We start from the raw sequence: 19,760 nt of genomic DNA on the forward strand, positions 1-19,760 counted from the left end.
TAGTTCCCGCATAGAGTAGTATAGAGTGTCATGCGGGCAGGCTGGTCTAGAGCCACTTCACTGAGTAACTTGTTGCTCACCCCTCCATTTCCATTTTTTCCTGTGCGCAGGACTGTAAGTAGAAGTATATGGATGTGGGTGTGACGGTATTTCAAAGAAGGTTATGCGCTCGTCTCTCGGGACCAGTAACGGGATACGTAGGGTTGTCTAAATGAGTAGACACGTGTCCATAACGCCCCTTCGATAACCCCGGTCGGACGCCGGGGGATCGGGCTGTTACAATTGGTATCAGAGCGGGTTAAGATCCCTTAGTTCTGTCCTAAGGGATCGGCATTTCCGACGTTTAAAAAAAAAAAAAAAAAAAAAAAGAAAAGAGAGAATTGTTTTAACTAAAAGAAAAGAGTGTGTGAAAAGTTTTGATTTTTCTGAAAGTTGTGATTTTTCTGAAAGTTATGAACGATTTCAAAACCACCCACTATATCTATACTTCTATTATGGTTCTGATCGGATGTCTACTTGAAGGATGTCTTCGACAACCAGTATCGACCAGAGTGACAATTACGGGTATCGTGGACCTGCATGGTGGAACCCGAACTACACTCGGACTCAGCGCATCATAAAGAGAAAGGTGGTACCCCATCGGTGACGTCCATTGATGAAGTTCCATCGCCAGACACATGAGTTGGAGTGGTTGGAGGAAAGCCAGAGATGGAAACCCGACTAATGTAACTACCGAGAGCGTGAAGGTTGTGGCGGATATCATGAGTTTAGAGGAACATTAGAGGTGCAGTGAAACAAGTTGAGGCCATAGGTCAATGAAAGTATTTCCCGAAGAATGACATATATCTAATGGAGGGTTAGTTCTAGGATATCTGCCCGAGAGACATGATTGTAAGGGAATACAATAAAGATATAACCCCTGAGGAGATTGTCAGGCACTCTCTAAGGGGGGCGAGAACTGATTCACAGCTTCCTGAAGGAAATGAGAACCGATCTGAAGAATAGTTGTAACGTGCAAGATTACTGGGATCATGAACTAATCTAAAAGGGTGCAGAGCTATTGTTTGGTGTAAGAAGATCATAGGCTAACCAAGCATCACATACTCAGAGCCCAAGGAGAACTTGCGACATCGTCATTAACACAAGGCGGTTTCGTTGTGACAAGAGTGGAAGTGCGAGAAGAACCACACTAGGTGATAATGGATGGGAGCGTACTACCAGTATAACCAGTACAACTAGTAGGGCTATGATAGGAGGTTCGTTCATCAAGGAAAACATGGCCAGACCGAAGGACTCAGAGGACGAGGATATGTTCGGTGTGGAGTAGCTCGTTAAGTTTCATGAGATGAAGTGCTCGCTAAGTTAATCAACGGAGATGTGGTTGGGTACCACACAACGGTGAAGGAAGAGATCATGGGACAAGTTTATCGGTCGCAATGGCCATTGTAGTGGGCAGCAAACAGATTTATCCGGATTCGAAGAGGAACTGCCAAGAGGGTTTTAATGGAGCTTTGCAACTAAGACTTGTTAGTTGAGAATAGTGGGATGTGAGGCCGTATATGATTGATGCAAGAGTTTTATGTGTCAAAATGGAAATGGAATATGATAACAATATATTTTTGTTGTTGGGTCGCCAAGGACATGGCAATCAACCTATGTGATGTACATGTGTGTGGAGCTTAGAGAGGAAGTTGGTTAATGGATCAGATATTAGTTGAATCCATGCAAGACATTAGCTATGACTCAAGCAAATGGATATCCCCTATGAGGATTGTATGAACAACCATGTTGAATCCCTTATGTAGGACCAAAGTGGGGGAGATCAGAATCTCGAGCCTGAGATGATCCAAGAAACCGCTTAGCAGATATAATTGTTGATGATGAGCTGCTGTACGAAAGGATAGAAGAGGTACATGACCATCAGAGAATTACGTCGACAAGAGTGGTGGTGATGTGGAAATGCATATGAGATGAAAACAATCTAGGGATGAGAACGCTGATGGAGAATCGATTTGGGAATTAAGAGGACGTTGGATCTCCGTGAGGAATATGGAACCTGGTCTGTTGCATGAACCATTAGATTTCAAAGGACGAGTTGTTTACCCATTCGGGTTCAGGATGTTAGAGTTGGAGTATCGACATATAGAATTCGGGGACGAATTCCATTCAAGTGGGGGAGAATTGTAACGGCCCGGTTCCTGGCCCAAAAATTTTCATAAAAGAATGGGCTTCTCTACGGCCCATTTCACAAAAAACCTAGGGTTCCCTTCACCCTTTCCTTTATAAAGAGATGCAGCCCATTCTTTTCTCTCATTTTCTGAAACTTGAGCGAAGCTCTGCAGAGATTTAGAGAGACTTGGAAACCCTAGCCGTCAAGCTTCTCTTTTCCCTCTTCCCTCTTCTTCTCTCACGCCTCTCTTTCTCTCCTCTCTCCCTCCTCCTCGCCGGTGCCATGTGGTGATGGTGGTGGTGGTTGCAGCCGTGGTGGTGGTGACCAGATCTCGTCTCTCTCTTGTTTAGTTGTTCCAGATCTGTTCAGATCTCTTCATCCTTGTTTCCAGATCCAGATCTAGGCTAAGGTGGAGTGTTTCGAACCCAACCTTCTTTCATGGTTCTGTATACTCCTATATGTTGGAGTTAGGTTTGCTTAGACCCTGTTTGGGAGTTAGGTTGATAGTACATGGTATTGCTAGGATGATAGATGAATGGATCATGATGCATAAGAACCCTCATACTGATAAATGGGACTTGATGAACTGAATTGAATTGTTGTGGTAATGGTTGATTGGTAGTTGATACTTGTATGTTTGGTTGTGATGTCCCATGTGTTGTTGTGATTGAAGTTAGGATGCTAGAGAGAAATAAATGCTAGGATGATAGGTGAGCAGTGATTATAAAAGTTATTGAAGTAGAACTTGAATGCGATGTGTATTGTGTGTGACACCGATAACGGGTGGCGTCTAGTGATTGAGTCCAAGTACAAGTATGAATGAAAAGGGGAGTAATTGGGAATGAGAAGGGTTAAGTGGAAACGATAAGGAAGTGAAAGGATAAGTAAAAGTATGAAAGAATGATGTTAAGGTTAAGCATGGGTGGGAAAGCATATAGAGAGTCTAAGGAAAGTAGGTGGGGTAAGTAGTCCACGCTAGGTATCCATAGGAGATGTGGCGAATCCACATGAATATGGAAGCACCCATAGGAGATGTGGCCAATCCACATGAATATGGGGTAGAAGCCTAGTGGGGGGCTACCCACTGAGGAAAAGTATGTGTGGCAGCAGTTCACGCTAGGTATCCATAGGAGATGTGGCGAATCCACATGAATATGGAAGCACCCATAGGAGATGTGGCGAATCCACATGAATATGGGGTAGAAGCCTAGTTGGGACTACCCACTGATGAAAAGAACGTGTGCCAACCGCGAGAGGCGGGATATAAAAACGTGCATCATGGTCGGGTAACGGGGAGTTAAAGGTGTCATAGGATCGAGTTGGACTGGTAAGATGAGTCGGTTAAGTCTAGGGTTTGACCTGTGTGGCAATGAGTGAGATCATTGTATTGATTGATCACTAGGTTGTTAGAAATGAATGGAAGTTAATGTGGAAATTACAGATGACGATAGGAAATGATAAAATGCATTAACTGATTGTAGTGGCTAGTCGGTCCTAGTTCCCGCATAGAGTAGTATAGAGTGTCATGCGGGCAGGCTGGTCTAGAGCCACTTCACTGAGTAACTTGTTGCTCACCCCTCCATTTCCATTTTTTCCTGTGCGCAGGACTGTAAGTAGAAGTATATGGATGTGGGTGTGACGGTATTTCAAAGAAGGTTATGCGCTCGTCTCTCGGGACCAGTAACGGGATACGTAGGGTTGTCTAAATGAGTAGACACGTGTCCATAACGCCCCTTCGATAACCCCGGTCGGACGCCGGGGGATCGGGCTGTTACATTTTCGATGAAGAAGATGGAGAGATCAAGCTTTCGAGGAGGAAGTAGGAAGAGAAGCAAAATGATTTTTAGAGAAAATGAAACGTAGGAGAGAGAGAGACATTTCAGGATAGGTCGAGTAGGAGTGTGCCACCTTAGGGGTCCTTACCGAATCCAAAAAATGTCATTTAAACACCGGTTCTGATCCCCCATGGACATGGTCTAAGGGTTTGTAAATATAGTAGTTATTTATATTGGTTTTATAATTTATAAATTTTTATAAATTATCTACTAATTGCATCTAAAATGAAAATCATTCAATTATAAAAACAATAACAGCATGACACTAACAAACATGACACTAACAAACATGACAATAATAACATAAGACACTAACAACATAAAACACTAACAGTAACATCATGACACTAACAAACATGACACTAACAAATATGACAATAATAACATAAGACATTAACAACATAAATCTGACTAGTTACCCGATGAGGATGCACCATCATCACCACCTAGTGGTGTACGTTTTCCAAGTTCTGTTTTGTAGAACTTCAACAAACACTCATAAGGTGGTGTCAAGTGTGGAGGTAAACAAATGATGTGTTCCGTGAGGTGGTCAACTCTTGCTGATAAGTACCTCCTCTGCTCGAGATATACCCGACGTTGACCTTTACCAATAGATTTGAGCTTTTCCTGCAATTCCGATACCCTAGCCTTCGCTTCGAAAGAGTATGGAAACGTCTTTTTCTTGATAGCAGCGATTTCTTGAATTGTCAGCTCAATTTCAGTTTCCGGTTCCTCCATAGTGGATCCTTCATGAAATAAGCCAAGGAAACGATTCACCGTATGAGAATTAACCGAGTGTTCGTATTCTCTCTGTTCCTCGTCTCTGACCCGAACAGTCAGAACTGACGGGTTACAAAAGATTGAAACCTCTTTTGTATAGTCAACAATTGTCAGCGAATTGTCAGGACCCGAGATGATGGAACCTTCTGCATCCGCGTCTACCTCCGGGGCTAGCTGAGAAGAAAGATATTTCGCTATCTCATAACTCGTTTCTTTCCAGTAACCACCTATATCAAACCTTCTTCCTTGACGACCATAACGACCTGGATTCTGGATGATATGAACGTGGGCTGAATCCACGATTAAGTTAACTACTTTCGTTGCAAGAACCTTCAGGTAATGCACCATTCTCTCAGATTTTTTTTTCTTTCTTTTTTGATTATTGTAGTTACTTGAATGCCTCCCACTCTGTATTTATTCATCTCTACACACACTTTTATTTGTACCATTGTTATCTCTGCCCACTCTTTTCTTTAGTAGCAGAGAAGTTTTACTCAAATTAGTGTTTGAAAACAGATAACACGGAGCATAAAGACTTTATCTACTTTAGTGATTATAAAGATTCCATTTTCAAAAAAAATTTCGACCCAAAAACTTAAGTATATGTTTCATTTCATTTCATTATCTAACCTAACCAAAGTTACCAAACCATTTGGTAGTATTATTATAATTTATACACACAATATTACTACATAGAGGAATACCACACATACATATAAAAATGCTCTCAACTAACTAGGCCTACTTTAGGTATTTGGATATAGGTTTTTTTTTTTTTAGTTTCTTGTACCCTAACCCATGATTGAGATGTTTAAGATCCATTTAAAAATCAAGGAAATTCTAGATTGGTTAGGTTCCGATAATAAAATCAGAAACTTTCTAATATAAAAAAGTTTGGTTATGATTTGGTTCCTTTTAATTTTTGAATACTTCTAATAAAATATTGCATAATTCAGATTGTTCCAAAAAAAAACATTGGATAATTCAGATTATTTTGATTATTTCAAATACAAATATTCAAATAATTTTAATTCATTTGATTCTTTTAATTTTGAATAATTTGATTTGATTTGATTATGTCTTGATAAGAAAAGTAGTTATATTATATGTATGTTCTAATTTTGATAAAATAAAGCATCCATAATACCACCATGAGTAAGTATAGCTATTTGGGTTTTTGGTTCGTTTTGAGTTCTAGATATTTTGAATTTATATGTATTAGTAACAAAAACTTGCTGGATGTCCCATATATTAAATCTTAGCACTTTGCTTTTATGATCACATTGGAAACACAACAAAAAAAAGGACAAATTCAAACGTTAGATTTTTTGTACTTTGCTTTTATCATCACATTGAAAACACAACTCAAAAAAAAAGGACAAACAATGATTCTTTCAATTTAGTTGAAGACATTTATAACTGAGGAAATGGGTCACCCGTGACATCTTTGATTAATTTCAAAACAGAACAGGGATCAATTAGCAAACCATTAACAATCAGAAAATTTTGAGAAGTGATAACTATAAAAACGAGAGCTGTGTGAAGGGATCTTAAAATCATCTCAGAATATACTGCAAATTTTGTATAGTTTTTTATTATGAAATATGAAGTTATCATGTCTAAAAAAGTAGTCTAGGATAAGCATGAAGAATGTGAGTTTATTATTTAAGTAAGAACTAGATTCTAACCCGCCCTTAAAAGGGCGGGTATATTTTTTGTTTTATATTTTTTTAGAAATTTAATTTTTATATTTATGTTTTATTAATATTTGTGTTTTTCTTTGTATAATATATTTATTATATGATTAATAAGACATTTTAATAATTTTACCACGTTTATGTCAATAGATCTTGATGTTGTTTTAATATAATAGATTAAAATAAAATATTTAAATTATAACCCATTTTGTATTAAAATCATTTTTATACTTTAAAACTTTTTGATACAATTTGTTAAATTTACTTATATAATTTGATTTTGTTATTTAAATTACAATTGATATTTATAAATATATAATATGAATAGTGAATTTAATATGATTATTCAGTTGTAGTTGTTTCAAAGTTGAGTAAAATGCAAAAGTTGATTCTAATATTAAAAGGTTGTGGACAGTTTTTTAGTACATTAGGAAGAAATGGATTCCTATTAATTTGGAATTATAGAAGTGGTTATAAAATAAGTATAAGATAGTTATTGTGGGACTAAATTTCAATCAATTGGTCAGAAAAAAAAGAAGTTTCATCTTCTTCGACATTTTAGGGTTTCCTGCAACATAACAATGGCCTCCGCAATCACACAAATGATTATTTTTTCGTCTTTTTCCTTGTTGTTTTATCTTAAAAGTATAAATTTGCCATAAAAGATCTGATTTAAACACATTAGGACCCAAAAAGAGAGAATTTCTTAAATCTACGATATGTTCGCCGTATAAGTTGAACTGTTTACACACTTCTATTTGCAAGTTGGATCGAGATTCCAAGAGTAGAAAATTGTTTATGTATCTGGGTTAAATCTTGAGAAATTGAGTATACATCAAAAATCAAAAATAATAATCGAACTGATTTTCTTGGAGAATGATCGATAACTTCTTTTGTTGTTAACAAAGAGAACATGGTTAGTGATTTAATTAACATATATACAGTTATAAAATAATTAATTAGATACAGTTATATAAAAATAATAGTAAGTAGTTCCTTAAATAAAATAAATAAATAGTTGGACTCAACTATTATCAATAGGACATGTTTCTGTTTTAATAGTATTGATAGGATATTTGACAAATGTTTTGAGTCTATCAAATATGGAATACAATGAATATTTTTCTAGAGAAAATTCCGATTCTCCCCTTTTTTTGTGATGGTCTTACCTCAAAGATCTTCATTTCTTCAAAATCACCATGTTTCTAGACTTTGTTGTTGTCTATTTGTTCACAACTTGAGTTTCAGATCTTCCAATACACTTCCAAGTATATCATCAGCTAAATCTTCCTCAGATTTTCTCTTTTGTTATATTATAAAGCTATTGCCAAATTGATTCGGAGAAACTTATCGTAATCATAAGTGGGAAGAATTCAAATGAAACACAACAATCTCGTGTTAAGCTAATATGAGAAGTTAAATTATAATATATACACAAAATAATATAATAGAAAGAACAAATGCCAAGGGAATTTTGGGAAATCCCATCCATAAAACAAAAATGATCTTCATCCTTGTCTACTGCACCGCCCGTATCTCTGGTACAATCTTCTTGAATCTTGATTTTGGCTCGGTTTAGGATCATGTGGTTCAGAGGTTGAGTTTGTTTTTTGGCTTTAGAAGAAAAAGTGAATTAAATAAAACTGAAATCAATCAATCCATTTTGTCCGTTAACATGTCAAGTTACGCGGTTCGAAAGGTTTAACTGATAATCATCAGTCCATCAGAATAACATTAGGAATAACAAATAAAACGAGTGAAAAAATATGAATGAAGAGGAAGAGTTAGTTATTTTTTTTATCCAAATTTGGTGTAGAACTAACTTATTTTAAAATGTTTGCAAACGAATAAATGATCTTTTTTATAAATTGTATCATTTTTAGAAATGATAAGTTTAGTGTTTTCTTTATTTTCTGGTCATCATTCAAAGCCGGAATGTTAGGTTCCATGATAAGAAAACGGGTCGTAGAAACATTTATTAGGGGTTATGATTAATAAAGACAGTTTAGCTTATCCGAGTTAAATACCCTTAACGGGAGCGTACCGATCAGGATTGAAACCAGTTAATTGATTACATAGCGTGTCTTTTTTTTTTTTGGTAAAATGTTAATATTTATACAATTTTTGAATTTTCCACAATGTTGCTGACAACTTATTAGACAGAAAAAGGGAAACAACAACAGAAACAATAACAACACAACTCGTAGCCCAAAAAAAGAAGACCGCTCAACGCGGCCGATAGGAAGCGAAGTACAGAAGGAGCAGCGAGGGGCCTGAAGGAGACCTCGCGGGGCAGGAGAGCAGTCGATCACGAATCAGACGGTCAACTGCAGCACGCAGAACCGGTAACGGAGTTGAGATGGAGGTGAAGATTCTTGCATTTCTTTCTTTCCAAACACAGTACATGATGAACATTTTGAACTTTGTGTGTTTTCCTAGGTGGTCACATTAACCCTGCAGACTGCAGTGACATTTGGGCTACTCTTGGCACGTAAAAGTGTCGTTGGTTAGAGACATATTGTATATGGTAGCTCAGTGTTTAGGTGCGATATGTGGAGATGGGTTCGTCAAAGCCTTCCAAAGTTCATACTACGTTCGTTACGGTGGTGGAGCCAACTCTCTAGCCGACGGCTACAGCACAGTATCCAGCCTGGACGTAGAGATAATTGCACCGTCTTCTCGGCCACAGACCCTAAACGAAGTGCAAGAGACTCCCACGTTCCAGTGAGTCATTAATAACATTGTTTATAGAAAACTGATATGTTAAATCATATACTAATAATAAATGAAATTATAATGAAAGGTGTTGGCTCCACTTCTCATTGGATTTGCGGTGTTCATGGTGCACTTGGCTACCATTCCCATCACCGGAACTGGAATTAACCCGGCAAGGAGTTTCGGAGCAGCCGTTATCTTCAACGAGAGCAAGCCATGGGATGACCACGTATGACCTCCTTTGGTCCCCATTCTCTTTAACTAATTACTTTAAGACTAGCTAATAACCCGTGCTTTGCGCGGGATGTGATTATTAGTTTCGTTATTTTTAATAAAATTACATTAAATCTGTTTAATCTGGATATCAGTTCGGTTTTAAGTTATTTTTTGTTTTTAATCTCATAAAATATAACTATTACTTTAAATTAATATTTATTTTGGTTTATTTGGTTAGAATGTTTGATTTTTTTATTTTTTTTTGGAAAAACCAAAAAATTACTATTATTTGTTTATTTTTCATGTTATGAATTATAGATAGTTATCATGTCGAACCAATGGTTTCATATCATAGTTTCTAACCGTATAATAGTTCAAAAAAAAGAATAAAAATTATTAAGACAAATTATTTCACTACAATTTGGTTAGTAGTGAAAAAGCATTAAAAAAATATTTCAACTTAAAAAAAAAAATAGATACTTCAATTGTGATAAATACTTAGTCACAAGGTGCTCACACCAAAGTGCACATGTATTTTTATGTAAATGTAAATAAAAATAGTTGACAAATATATAAAGATATTGTTAATTAATATTAAATGACATTTTTGTTCAAAATAATGCATGAAATATAAAATTAAAATTAATTAAAAATTAAAAAGGCCTTGACATAAGTGAATTTTTTCATATAATAAAAATAAGCTGTATCCATAAATAGAGGTGGAGACATATCAAACATCCGGATATTTGGAGGCATTCAAGTCGATTCAATCTTTAGCCTCCTCGATAGTCGGTGACTCTGATATCCGAAATGATTTAGAATATTAAAGAATATATGATTTGATCCGTAGATAAAATAAAATTTTAAAAATAATTTAAATTTTAATGATAACATTTTACTACAAAAATAAATATTATTTAACTTTTTAAATTTTAATACCTAATATAATAAATTTAATTCATAAAAATATTGTAAACCTTATATAAACTATAATATATATAACATATATATACAGTAGAACTTCTATATATTAATACTCGATAAATTAATAATCTCTATAAATTATAAATTTCACCAGTCTCAACTTGGACCCATTCAAAATTTGACACAAATCGATAAAATAATAAGATAATATTTTTTTTTAAAACAATTCTATGTAAATATATGGTCCCATTAAAACTATAAATTAATAATTTATAGGTATACATATTTATATAAGTAAGAACTTATTATTATATTGTTTGTTTTATATTCATAATGGAATTATTTTTATATTTTCTTAATACTTAATATATATTTGAGGAGATTTAGTAATATTATATCTAAAACCACATTTAAGTTCTATGCAATATATATTATATACACAAACTAATTTAATAAAATTAATATAAATGTCAAATTTCAAAAAATAAAAATCAATGTCTATAAACTAAAATCAAATGAAACTAATAATTTATTGACTTAGTTATCTAAATAAATTAAAAATGCTTGAAAAAGGTAAATTCATTTCCAAGAAGACATTTGTACATAGAGGGTATAAAGAGTATCTGAAGTGAATTTTCGTAATATGTAAAAAGCTATCAAAGTCTAATAGTGAGAAATCTTAAACTAAAATCCCCCTAGTTCCATTATATTTTATACAATGTCATGTTTTAATTAGGTTTAAGCTGAATCATTAATTTATTAATAGTTTTTAGTTGAGTCCATAATTTATTAATTTAAATAATATAACTATAAAATATGTAATTAGATATATAATTACTTTGATTTTGCTTATTTGTCATATTTTTTTATTAGGTTTTAGCTTAGTCATTAATTTATTAACAATTTTTAGCCAATCACTAATTTATTAATTTAAAAAAATATCTGTAATATATTTTTATATAATTAAAACGAATTTTGATTTAAAATCTATATGTTATATTAAAATTTTCATTTTCCTATTTGTCATATTTTATTAGGTTTTAAGCTTTTATATAGGTCATTGATTTATTATTAGTTTATAACTAAGTATTTATTAATTTTCACAAAACCCCTAATGAATTTTATATATAATAAATCACGAATTTTATTTTAATAATATTAAATTTATATGTTATATTAAATAATTAATTATAAACTAATATAATAAAATTGAGAAAATATATTTAAAAATGAAGAGAATTCTTATATATATTGTGTTACTATCTGAAAACAATATTTTTTATTATAAAGTTAAACAATTAAGATATAAAACAATTTATAATTAAATATTAGTCAAAAAAATATTTATATAAAGATATTTTCCAAACTATTTCTAATATATGAGTGTTTTAAAACTTTTAACACAATAATAAGTACATAGTTTGATGAACATTTTTTTTTTACATCTATAAATAATTTGATGTTTGATTTAACTATTTAAAATCATAAATAATAACTTAACTTGTGACTGAGTTCAAAACAATTTTTCTTGCTTTTATTTTAAACCAATTTAAGTTTAATCCGTGAAACACTATAGTTTCAGTTGGTGACCGCTAGAAGAATGAAAAAAAATGAAAAAATAAAAAATAAAATTTCATTTGAGGAATTGAAAAAAAAAATATATATGAATTTGTTCAATTTGTTCCTTATCAAAATTGCATAGGAAATTTTTTCTTATAAATCATTCCTCCATGGGAAATTTAGAAGAAAAAAGTGGGATCTACCTTTCAATAATTTGACTAAAATTTAAACATAACTGATATAAATTTTGAGGAACAAAGAATCTATACTATACTAAAAGTTCTAAAACTAGAGCAAAGAGGGCATCCACGTCAGCCAGTTAATTGTGGCCAATAACAAGGAGACAACTGTCAAAAAAAAACCAACTCACTCATATTATTTGTTAAAGTTACACCACCGATTTTGACCAAAAAAGAAAAAAAAAAAAGTTACACCACCGATGGAGACAAAAATGATCCGCCGAAACCCATTTATTCACATGAATTTATATTACAGTCCACATTAAAAGCCCAAAACTGGTAAATTTAACTCATCTCCTCATTCTCAATCTCACGTTCCATCTTCCTTATCCTGAAATCAAACCTTAATAGCATGAAATCTCTTAAGCACCAATAAATATGTAAACACTAATAGCCAGACAATTTAATTTCGAATGGAATAGGATGTGTAACGTCTCCCTCCATTACTAACTGCCATCAAAGATTTACAGAACTTATGACATCCAAACTCTTCACCTCCCATCAAACTCGAGCTACATATACTCACATGAATGGGAAAACTTTTCTCTTCCCAAATCCCCTTACAAATAACCAATCGTACACACCGCTTCAACGGATACGAACCATGAGATTTACAGTGACACCGGTCCGGCGAAATCAAACACCAAAACCCAGCCGAAATACACCACCACTTTACATGGAGACGATTCGGTGAAATTGACTACCAAAGTGATGGCAAAATGGACCATTGATTTAATGGAAAAAATCGCTCTGCAAATCACAGCTCCGGCGAAAGTGGTGCCGAATTCACGGGCTGTTTTGTCCTCCAAAGCGAATAAAGCTCTGAAGAACGTAGAGATGATTTCTGCTTGGCTGCTAGCTGTTATAGATTGAAATGGTCAGCTGATTTTTTATTTTTTTTTTGTATTTTTATCCGTCACGTTCACTTACCTCCACTGTTACCAAATCTTTTTAGCTTCTTTTGGATTTTTACTTGAATCTCTTTTTTTGTCTTTCTTAATCTTGAAATTCATAGTTCTTATTTTGCTAATCCATTTGTAGAATAGAGATGTATAACAAACCATTGTCATACCTGAATTTCTCTAATTTCTAGGCACGAAATCTTGCAGATTTATAGCTAACCACTTACTTTTCTGAGTTTCCTGCCAAGGTCTGAATGAAGATAGGGAGATGAAATGACCAGACAAGAAAACTCATTTGTCCACCTTCCACTGAATGGATGCATCATACAAGAGAGGATTCTCCTATCCTCAAAGATTCCCGAGACAGTGTTGTATCCTAAGGGATTTTTGTTTTACTTTTGTTGCCTTCTCCACCATGAGCTCATGCAGGGTTCAAGAGTCCAAAATTACAATCAGGTTGGTGATTCATAAGAAGCTAACAACTTTTCTTTGATTACTATTAGATTTTTGTCTTTCCTATACGTTTGTCAACATATCCGAATGAATATCAGTTTCTCAAAAGATTCATGTGTAACAGAACAAAACAACAGTAATTTTCTCCCAACTTTGTGTATAAGAAATATCTTGACGTTCGTTCTTTGGGTTCTGCAGTTATTTAGTGACTATGATTCTCTATTACGGATTATTATATGCATACATTTAGTTTATGTTGTAGTATTGTAAGTACTTTCACGCTTAACATAAGCATGTTATTATTTTAAAAAACATAATACAAGCTGTTTACGATTTTAAAATACATAAATCCATGCTTTTTGCTATTTATTTCATGTTAGAATTCTTTGTTTTAGTTTGAAATACACAAGAGATTCTCGCCTTTCTAGCAGCCAAGTATGAAACTCCAGATCATTTCCCGCAAGAGTTGTTAAGACCGCTTGAATATTTTTAAAAGGACTTAAAGGAAAAAAATAAGAATTGATGCGAACAAATAAAAAGGATTGTAAGAAAATAAACATGACTTAATAGGGAATATGATGGTGTTGGGGATGTGGGTAAAGCAGTTGAAGAAAAAAAATACTAATTGGTCGATGAGAGCCCCTCAATACTTAAATGACGTTGATGGCCAATATCTGAGAATAATTGTAAATAGCTCTGTTAGCCAATGTAAATGCCCCCTTCACGAGAATTTTTCTAACTGTTATTGTTTGTTGATAAATCAATGACTAATAGTTTAAATATTTTTTTTTAGCCTTATATTTTTTTCAGAGCTGGCTATGGAGAGAGTATATATTATGCAAGAAAAAGGCGAAGATGATTGACACCAACAGTGTGAGCTCACCCATAATCAAGTTGGAAATGTATAATATAGCTGATAGGAACTCATTTTTCACTCAATGTGAGATGAAGATGACCAAGTTTCACAATGGTTTGGATGACTATAAAGTTAGGTGATCAAAAGAAAATGAATGCATCATAGTGAAAAATGTCTAGATCTAAGGACGTAGAGGAAAAAAAAAGAGGGAAAGAAGTATGAGAAATAATGAAGCAAACAATTAAATTCTTTTGCGTTGATAGTTTTGGATATGGGGACCAACTATTAGTGAAATAAATGTTGATCAAAAGAATACAAACATGGATATAATTCTTCTATTAAAAAAAAAGCAGCTTTTGTTTCTCCATGCTCCATAACAAATTGTGAGATATTAAAAACATGTAAGGACATCATAGTGAAAGTTAGGAAGTTTAATAGATATCCCAAAGAGTAACACATACTACAGTTTTATCATCATCAATTTGTTTAACAGAAATAAATGGTTCAATATCTTATCAGCACAATAGACTCGAGATCGGGGAGGAGGTGAACAGTCCAAATATTAATAATCTATAATATAAAACTGAGTACACAAACCATTAAAAGTGTACACATAATGTTTAAAAGACCAATATACTATTTTAATTTTATATTTTTTAAAGTGTCAAAAGTTTATAAACATATATTTCTTTTAAATAGGATAAAATAATAAGGAAGCTAAATTAACAAAAGAAAACATGAGAATTTGATTGAAAATACAATAAGTTGAATATCAATTTTCAAAAATAAGCTAATCAAAAATATACTAAAATTTGGGTTTAGTGATTATTTCTTAGGATTTAGTATTTAAGGGTGACTTGGGTTTATAAACTTCTATAATTAATTCTTAATTACTTATAAATATGTATATAGCAAATCTTTGTAACATTAGCATAAATATTAACCAACAAAAAGAGTAATTTACTTTATAGAATGTAAGCTTTTCCAGCAATTAAAGAAATATAAATTTTAAAGTTTATGATATATGGTATTGAAAATATTCCAAAAGACTAAATATTTGGAAATAAAATGAAAATTAATATAAAATAAAATAAATTAACAGAAGAAAAATATATTAGATAAAATAGCTTAATATCTGTAAAAGAATATTTGAAACACTAACATAGAAATTAAATAACAATAATAAAGTTTAAAGAATTCAAGCCTTTCAAATAATTAAAGCTATATAAAATTTTAAGATCCGGAGATTCCCGAATAGGTTAACTTTTTGAATTTCTGCTGAATCCATGGGCATGCAAGAGACAACATGGAACGATAATTTTAAATTTTTTGGCTAGATACAATTGAAATCATTCACAAAAATCTAGAATATAAAATTGATTTGAGGCTATAAGCATTTAATGGTATCTATATATGATTTAAAATAACCAATTAAAAACAAACTAAATTTCTTAAAATAAAATTAATTGAATTTAGAGTTTAGAGTTTAGTATTTAGGGGTGGGGTTGGATTTATAATTTTTTATAAATAATTCTTAAATATTTAATTTCTTATTATCTAACAAAAAAATATTTAATGTCCATTACTTTTTATAAAATATTATTGTGATATTGAATTAAAATTAAAGTTTTATATTTATTCATATTTAAAAAATAAATAAAAACATGTATGTACAAAAGTGAACAATAAATTATAAAAATCAATATCCGTTAGGAGTCTTTGCAGAAAAATCAAAACTAAACAAAAACAACAATTAGTTACCCACAAATTGACAGACTTTAAATATATTTGAAATCATAAAATAATTAAATCTAGCATTTAAATAAAAAATTGATCAATGTAAAAATGAAAATAGTGGTCAAAAATAACTAGGAAAAAAATTAAGCAACATATAAAAAAACTGAATTTAATAGCTGTATCAATTCCTTAAAACCCAAGTTGAAGAAAATTAATTAATTACACATAATATCTATCAAAAATATACACTCCCTATAAATAACCACAGCCAAAACACAAAAATAATAAATAGCACACCACTCTATAGATTATTTCAACATCATTCACTCATAAACTTTATAAAATATAACATTATGTAACAAAACACCAAAATTTGAAAAAATAACACGGATCAAACATAAAATATAACCTATAAAAATGAACTACTTTAAATAGAAAAACACCAAATTATGAATACTGCATGCAACCACACTTAAAAAAAATATCACATAGCAATTGATAAAAAAATATATAAAACAACATTTTGTTTTAATAAATAGAAAATATCCAAAAGTTATTAATATACCTTTAATAAGAAACGACAGTTAATCAACCAATTACTATTTTGTCTTAAAAATATGTTAAATTTTTAAACGAAAATATGATATCAGAAAATCAAGCAATCATAAGTTGACATTTCAAAATAATAAATAAAAATTAAAAAATATAACAAAAATGAATTAGATATTATATGATGACAAAAAAGAATTACATTAATATAATTTATAATGTATTTTATATACTTCTAATTCTTTTCACTTTACAAATTCTTAAATCTGATTTACTAAATTCAATATTACACAATCAAACATTTTAAAAATCGTTGTAGATATTCCATAGTTAAAAAATTGATATTTCACATTAACAACTTAATCTATAATATTATTTTTAGTGCATTATTTGAGAATTGTGTTCTTCCTATTCATTTATTTATGATATAATTTATATATTTTTCAATTACGATGATCTAAACTGCCTACAAAAATGACACAAAATTTTCAAATTAGTTATAAAATTTTAAAAATATAATATAGTATAATATTCAATAAATCACATGCACATAAAATGATAAATTTTAAAAATAAATAAACCGCGGGTAGCGCGGTTAGAATCTCTAGTTCACTATAATTTTTCCTTCAACATGTTCACCAATTAAAGTTTTATTATGCCGATTTTTGGATTAATAAGACTTAAAATAATATGCACTCGTAAGATGATTATGCCTGCATTTATGGACAAAACACATAGTAACCACATATATGAAGTTCTTGTATTCCATTTTTTAACATTAGCATTAATTTTTCTTTCTCATGTTAAATCTTTGTTTTGATTGGTTCAATGTTTTCTAAAGAAAATGTACCTGAGTTTAGATTAATATTTTTTTTTGAGAAATATAATAATCTTTTACATTACTTGTTTCAGACCAAAACTGATATGATAGATCTTTTTGGTTTCCATTGTACAAAATATAACGTAACTTCCATCTTCATTAAAGAGAAGCCTCAAGAAGTAACTGATGATGTTGAGTTGGTATTTTATGTTCAATCCGATAAATACATACATATATGGTTAACTTATGTTGTAAACATGGGTTACAATGTTGGTCACAGAATCTTTCCTTTTTTTTTTTGCTAAATTGGTCATAGAACTTAGACGGGATCATACATAAGAAACGAAAGAATTTGCTCTTTATTCGGTCGGTAGATATTTGCACCTTGGAGCAGAAGCGACCTTTCGAACCAACCAAGTAAAAGGGGCAATTACATTCTTCCATATTTCATATAAATAGAACTTGTTTTAATATTTATTTTACGATGCCTCTCTTCTTCTTCCTACGTTCTTCTGTCTCAAAGAAGCTTCATCGAAATAGCACTAAAAACAAATATCAAATGGACTGAATCGTGCCTTATTCACGAGGTGCTTTTTTTTTGGTCTTTCTAGTTCGTACAAAAGGAAATGTTTTTAGCTTTATCGTTACAAAAATTATTGATAGTAGTTACAAAAAAAATAAAAAAATTATTGATAGTAGTAACCGTGCGTGTCTTATGTACAATTGGACAGCGTGAGCGCGAATACAAACACGTACGATTATCTAATCTTTTAATAACATTTCGCTGTTTAAGATAATTACAAAAATAATGAAAATCTGAAATTGATGTATATTCTGTTCTACACCGCATGCGGTGGGTAGCTCACGTGGTAAGCTTTTCTATGAATTGACTCTATGAATTTTGTTTTCTGATTTTATTTCTTCAAAAGAGTATCAACCACAACTCTACAAACGACAACACAGAAAAATAAAATAGCTACTAATAAACTAAAATATCTTGAGTATTAAACTTATAGTAATTTTTTTAGCAACAAATTTCTAGTAATTTATGCTCCTTTTTTTTTCCCTCTATATTTTATTAAACGGGCCAAGCCCAAACACCGAAAAAAACATACAGCAGGCCCAACTCCGAAAGTTTAAACCAGCGGACCAAACCAAGACAAAACACAACGGCCTCAGGCCCAAACGACAAAATCGGACAAACCGACATTACACGTCAAAGACACGTGTCAGCCCAAAAACAGCAAGGGGACACGCGTCACACTAGCAGCCACCGCTACCGAACGAGACCCCACACCAAGGATAACGTCGACGGAGATGAAAAACCACCGCGAGCTTCGCCGGAACACACCGGAATCAGAAATGTCTAGTAATTTATGCTCCTTAAAAATAGTAAACATTCATCCGAATAATTTATTAAATATATATATCTTAAAATTATACTTAGAATATCTTTTAACAATAATAACTAAACTAATTAACATAATTCACCGATTTGGATAACTAAACAAGAAGTACATAATCAATATACAATAAAGTCGGAAAAAATGCCGATCATTTTGTTTAAACTTATCTGCCATTAAATTTTTATGCTCTTAGTATATGCATAATAAAGAAGTTACAGAAGAAAATTTTACATCGCTAAAACACATCTATATTGATAGTAAAACATGTTTTTGTAAGATGTTGACATCATCTCTTTCACTTGATAACCCAAATTAAAACTTCACATTCTGCATATAATAAAAGATTCATCAAATATTAATCACTCCCTTCATTTAATCGTCTGAGCCTATGTTTCTACAGAGCTATCATTGGCTTCTCTCCATGTCCTGTATAATTCTCATCTGTTCCGTCAAAGAATCTTGATTAATCTTCTCTTGTTCTTCTAGCTTTATAAGTTGTGTCCTTTCCTATAATGCTCCAATTTTCCATTATTTGAAAGATCTCTTGTGGATTTTATTTTTTTGTTCTTATAGATTTTTTCAATTATAATTCGATGAAAATACCTAAGATCGTAATTTTGAAAATCTCCAAAATAGATAATGAATGTTGGGAAAAATCAAAGATATTGGAAAAAACCAATTGTGTTGGAAAAACTTAAAGTCAAAGAACTTATATTATCTAATCTATTAATTCAGGTCTTATTTTTATCTACTATTAACAAATCATAGTAACACCGTTCAATTAATTATTTAATATGATGACATATTTGATTATTTACATTAACCAAAATATGTAAAAAATCTAGAAAATCTTAATAATCAATAAAAGTATTAATAATAAATCAATTTTAATCATAAATTT

General features: G+C 31.6%; 1 pseudogene; it reads left to right on the forward strand.

The window, feature by feature from the left end:
- Nucleotides 1-8,841: 8,841 nt before the first annotated feature.
- LOC103844478 lies at nt 8,842-11,263 on the forward strand (annotated as a pseudogene).
- The last annotated feature ends 8,497 nt before the right edge of the window (nt 11,264-19,760 follow it).

Source organism: Brassica rapa, chromosome A07 (genome assembly GCF_000309985.2).
Source record: "Brassica rapa cultivar Chiifu-401-42 chromosome A07, CAAS_Brap_v3.01, whole genome shotgun sequence".
Lineage (NCBI taxonomy): Eukaryota > Viridiplantae > Streptophyta > Magnoliopsida > Brassicales > Brassicaceae > Brassica > Brassica rapa.